At 44.9% G+C, this 5454-nt stretch overlaps 1 protein-coding gene across 3 annotated transcripts in view; it reads left to right on the top strand.

Annotated features, from left to right (window-relative positions):
* The first annotated feature begins 782 nt into the window (after positions 1 to 782).
* Positions 783 to 5454, top strand: part of RFFL (ring finger and FYVE-like domain containing E3 ubiquitin protein ligase) — a 30049-nt gene continuing 25377 nt past the window's right edge. Inside the window, exons 1-3 of one of the 3 annotated variants that reach the window (XM_017743019.1) lie at positions 2892 to 2992; positions 3310 to 3388; positions 4923 to 4985. The gene's annotated coding sequence lies outside the window, so the exon portion shown is untranslated. Of the gene's footprint in view, positions 973 to 2891; positions 2993 to 3309; positions 3389 to 4922; positions 4986 to 5454 lie in introns of those variants that run through there. The other 2 variants (XM_017743018.1, XM_017743017.1) reach the window with 2 other exon arrangements.

Genomic DNA, 5454 nt, shown 5'->3' with positions numbered 1-5454 from the left:
CTGCCAAGGTTTGGCGGTGTGGGGCGATGTGGGCTGCCAGGGTGGAGAAGGGGTGGGTGGGGTAAGGGCGGGGGGCAGGTACATATGGGGTCCATGAGGCTGTGGAGTTGTCACTGAGGGTTATCCAGGGGCTGTGGGGTGCGGGAATGGCTCTGGATTGGGTTGTTGGCAGGTGTAGGGGGACAGAGGGCAGGAGGGGCTGCCAGAGCTTGGCGGGCACAGGGCGGAGGGGAGTGGGGCTGCTCGGGTTGGGACAGGTGCAGCACCTGGGTTTTGTTTTGGGGAGATGGGGTCAAGGCGCTCCCTCACAGGATTTCCCTAATGAGGGGGAGTGGGACTCTGGTGCAACCTCTTTTTTTCATGTTTAAAAGTGGTTATGAGCAACTCTTTCCTTTCTGAATTCTGCTCCCAAATGCCCTCTGGGGTTCAGTAGGTTATTCTGCTCAAATTGCTATGAGAGCTGAGGAATTCTGGATAAGCACCAGCCTTCTGTAGAGCTCTCTGCTTAAATTATTATCTCTTTGCATTTTAGTATGTCCAAAGTGTAATTTGATGTTAAGGACCCAAATTATTTCCTTCTCTGCTCAAAACTGGGGGCGTACTGCAAAGTGAAAGCTGAGCAAGTCCTTCCTTTGCTGCAGAAAGCAAAAGTTCTTCAGAAAATAGAAGTCATCTGAGCAGTTTGTTCCTGTAAGCAGGTCAAGGTGTTTCCTGTGGGGAAAGTATTGACTCATCCTCCGGTTTCTTAGCAGTATTTCTGTGTCTGCAGGTTAATAAATGTCAGCTCTGCAGTGAGAACAGAGTCCTGCCTGAGTCTCCTCAGGTTAAAAGGCTGAGGATGGAGAGGCTCAGTGTTTGACCCTGTGATAAAGAACCAGTTGCACTCCAGAAAAAAACCTCACACCAAGAACTCCTGTGTTTCCCAACACTGCAAGGACAGCCAGGCGTGCTTAGTCAAGTGTAACACTACAGGTAGATAGGAACGGTTTAATTTTGTGCCTCTTAGATTAAGCTGTGCTCAGGGTAATGTTTAATTGGCTGAGACAAAAGGGGTTTAAAGGGGTTTGTTTCTGTGTTTCATTTGAGCTCACTTCCTCTTCTCTGACACACAGCGTGTCTTCCTTGGGGAGCACAGGACCTAACCTCGGCTGTTGGTTTGGGAGAACTGTTTCACAGCTGTGCAGGGACTTGTGGCAGTTTTCTGTTCTTTCTGACCTCATTGTGGGCTTGCTGAAGAACTTAATGGATGTACAAGAAGCTTTTTTAGCTCTCCACATCATTAGGATGGGAGATGACAGGTGTATTGTAAGTTGGTATTTTATTGTGTTTACGCTGTGGTGGGTTGTATTTCAACACTTTGAAGCTCAGATTTTAAGATAGATGATCATTAAGGCATATACATGATTGCATAAACAAAAAGAGTTTTAACTCTTTGTCTTCCCACTGTTACCTCATTTTTCCAGAGCTGAGAAGTGGAGCAGAAAGCTATGAGCTTTAAATGTTTATTACAAATTCCAGATCCCTGGGTTTACCTACCTCCACCTATCAAATACTGAATCTCCTTAACACATTTGTGCCCACAGTGATGGGGAGGGGGATCTTGTAGTCCTTCTCTGTAATCATAATTGTTTTCGGTGGCACAACTGGGTCTAATGAACCAAAACAAACACCTTGGGCTGTTGTGTTTCCCGTGGGGGTCTGGAGATCCTGGAGCAGGATTACCCAGCTGCAGCACTCTGTGTCTGCTTATCCACTCAGCTGTAGCAACTGAACTTTTAATTAAAGGCTGATTGCCTTGACAGTGGTCCTCATGGGTTAATGCTTAATTGCTCAAGTTTTTGCTGAATTGGAATAGTTTTGAAGCCATCATTTAAGTATTGTGTTTAATTGTAGGGTAGAAAAAGTAGGATGGCTTTCAGTGAGGCTCACTGTTTCTCATTGTCAGGTACCATGTGATTTGGCTCCTAAAATGAGAGCTGAATGCACTGCTCTGCACTGAGAGTACAAAGGAATCATATATAGGAGTTTTTGGGAGGACAGTGGTCACTAGTTGAGTTTATGACTGAAATCTGTCTTCTGCACATCTTCAGTTTTCTCTTTATTGTTGTTGACTTCAGGGTGGGTTTGTGTTGTTCTGTTTGTTTGTTAAATGGTGTCATTTTCACTTCTTGTGCAACTTCGCACCAAAGTTGTTAATCACGACTGAGATTGTAAACTCTTCAATCAAGCTGAAGCATGAGCTGAGCTGCCAGTGCTGTTATTAAACCTGTAGTTTTGACTTTGAACCAGGTTTTGCCTGGAGGGGTGGAAGCAGATTTCCACGGTCTGCTCTGTGTGCCTGCCTGTCCTCTGGCTCTCCCAGGCCAGCACAGAGCGGGCAGTGGAGCTGGGCAGGCTGTGTCTGACCCAGCACTGCAGTTTGTGTCCTCAGGACTGGCCAGGTAAAATGCTCTCCTCACCTAGGGTGTGTTGGTTTCACTGTAGGAAAAATGGTGTTTAATTAGGGTTGGGCTACTTTCCTGTCCCTTAGAGTGTGTTTTCGTAGGATATGGAATCACAGAGTGGACTGGATTAGAAGGGCCTTAAAGATCACCTAATTAAAGATTCTCTGGCTCCATATCTTCTCTAAACTTTCTGACCAGTCCTGAGGGATACAGAGCCTGACCTGAAGATAAGAAACCAAAGTGCGTTGAACCAAGTTATTGTGCTTAATGAAACACACTGTGGGCAGCAGGATAAGGTGAGATGCAGAGAAGTGTGTGCACGGGGGCCCTTTTTTGGACACAGCTGTGTGTGACCTGCTGCTGAGCAGGGAGAGGGGACCTTTCGGTTTAAAATAGGTAGTTAAAAATAAGGGAAATTGGTTCTTCTCTCTAGGCTGAGCTCTGACTACAGGCATAACCTGACTTTAAACTCCCTGGATAATGCTGGTAGTCTGGATTCTTGAGTGTGGACTGAGCTCTGGAAGTGCTACAGCCAGAGCCCTGGTGAGGTGTGTGATGCTGCTGTTCGCTGCCTGTGCTTTGTGCTCTGTACTTCCATGTATTTATTTACCTGCTACAAATGTTTCCCCAGCCCTCCCCTGATTGCCTATTGTGAAACCCCAGCCTGGCTCCTGCTCCCCAAAGTAATTCCAGTCATTATCCTTGACAGTACCTCTCTGTGGTTTCCCATGGAGCCTGTTTTCCTCCCCTTCCCAGGCACTGTCCTTACAAAAGCCAGGAACGGCAGTGTGAACTTCCCTCAGCTGGCACTCAGGGAGCAGGGAATGCTTTGCAGTGGTGAATAAGTGGAATCTCTGTTTCACAGGTGGGGAGAATCCCATCACTGCTGGGCTGATGTCAGGACCAGGACTCACCTGCATGCAAAGGTTTCCAACCCCCTGCTGGTAGGTGCCTCTAAAGTTGATTATTTAGTCTTCAAACAACATTGCAAAGTTGAAAAATTACCCTCTTCTTTAAGAAACCAAGCATTTGACTGTCAGATCAAGAATTCCGAGTTTGTATTAGGTTTTTCCTTCTTTCTCAGCTGATTTCCTCGGAACTGAGATGGCTTTTTCTAACCTCTGAAAGGCCTTTCTGGCTTGTTAAATTTATGCTCCCATAAGGGACTTTCTAAAGAAAGAATTGTTTTCTGAGATGCTGTTAATTCTTTTCAGTGTCTGTAAAATCTACAACTTCTTCACATTAATTGCTCTTGAGGTTTTCAGTTCACTCAAAAATATTAATCAGGCTTCTTTCTCTAATGCCCTCTGGCTCCTCTGCCAAATAGTCTTGGAATAGGAATTTCCACATTTTATTTCAGTGGAAATTAAAATATTCATTAAACATCAGCCTTTTTTAATGCTGCCACCTCTTTATTTATGTTCAGAAGGTTGTGGGATGTGCTTATAAGAATATACTTGAGGAGCATATGCTTTGAATCTTTTAGTTTAGGCTGATGTTAAGTGAGATTAGAAACTCATTAAATGTAATTTAAATTTTACATACTCTCTTTTGGGAGTAGCTTGTTGCGTGGTAACCTCTGCTGGAGAAGGATGGTTCCTTTGGGCATTATGTATTCTATATACACACATGGATAATTTCAAATTGCAGTGTCACAGGTGGCATCATTGAATCCACACCACTTGAACTTCTATTGCTTTGGCTTTTCCCCATATGAGTCAGGAACTGCATCCCACAGAATTCCAGACTGAAACTGATGTGATGCTACTTTTTGCTGCTGTCAAAATACCTTGCTCAGAGAAAAATGACTGCTGGCACCAGTGGATGGCTCCCAGGTGTCCTTGACCCAGAGACTCGGCTTGCTGGCGTCACTCAGCTGAGTAATTCCTGTGTTTGAGGTCATCCTCCATGAGGCTGCATCATGCATTGATATGTTTGCTTCCATGGAAGGGTTGCTGTTTCCTAGGACTTTGCCTGAGCTGTGATTACTGGGGAAACTGCCGAGCTGTGCTGTCCCTGGGCACGGAGGGTGATAAGCAGCAGCTTAATGCTCTGCTGTAGCTTGGTGTTAAAATAATCGTGGCCAGGCTGGAACCACAACTGGTATTGCAGCTCTGAGGCAGTGAGCAATTCCTTCTCTGTGGGATTGCCTTTGAATTTATGTGTATCTTAAAAAGGAGCTTTTACTCATCTGCTGGAATAGATTTCTTTATAGACACTTGAATTTGATGATCTGGAGGACAAGCAGGCCTCTGGGTTCCTGAACAGTTTTTAAAATGGCAAATTAATGGTTAAAAGAAGGGAAATCTCTGTTTAGATTAACAAAATAACTTTTCTTACTGAATCCATGAACCTCTTCCTATATATATGCCCAGCAGTCTGGGCTAGCAGCAGAGATGGATAGAATGTCAAGCTTGATAGATTGTTGGAGCTGGTTTTTGGTAGTTAAACAATAATGGAGCTGTTGTGTACTTGCAGGGAAACACTGAGCTCTGTGTGCAGACTTTGGCCTGGAGAAAGTTCCAATTGTTCCAAAGAAGGGTGAGTTCTAAAATGCAGCTTCTGTAGCTGGTGGCACAGCTGGCCAGATCCCTGCCTGTCTTGAGGCCGTTGCACAAGCATTGCAGGAGAGTTTGGAAACAGTTTATTTTTCAGATTCCAAGTAAAGTGTAGATTTCCAAGTCCCCTTTGACTGTATAATCCAAAAAGTAGAAACTGTAGCTGGTTTTTATGTAGGGGCTGTTTCATGCTCTTGGAGCTCAGGGCCAGGTTTCTGCCAGTCAGACAGAGGCTGATATTGCATAATCCATCCCTTCTGTTTCTCAGATGGGAAGGCTTATCAGTCGTTGTAGGGGATCATGGAGTTCCTTGTCAGCTCAGTCAGACCTAGTCTGTCACTGTGCATCTTCTTGTGCAGAGAGCTCTGGGGTAGGAGGAGCAAGATTTTGTCTCTTACGCAGAGTAGAAACAAGAGGGAATTGAAGCATGAATTTAATAAAAATAAAGCCCA

The sequence above is a fragment of the Corvus brachyrhynchos genome, unplaced genomic scaffold, assembly GCF_000691975.1.
Source record: "Corvus brachyrhynchos isolate BGI_N302 unplaced genomic scaffold, ASM69197v1 scaffold99, whole genome shotgun sequence".
Classification (NCBI taxonomy): domain Eukaryota; kingdom Metazoa; phylum Chordata; class Aves; order Passeriformes; family Corvidae; genus Corvus; species Corvus brachyrhynchos.
Note: the sequence above shows the minus strand (reverse complement) of the source record. Positions and strands in the feature narration are given on the sequence as shown.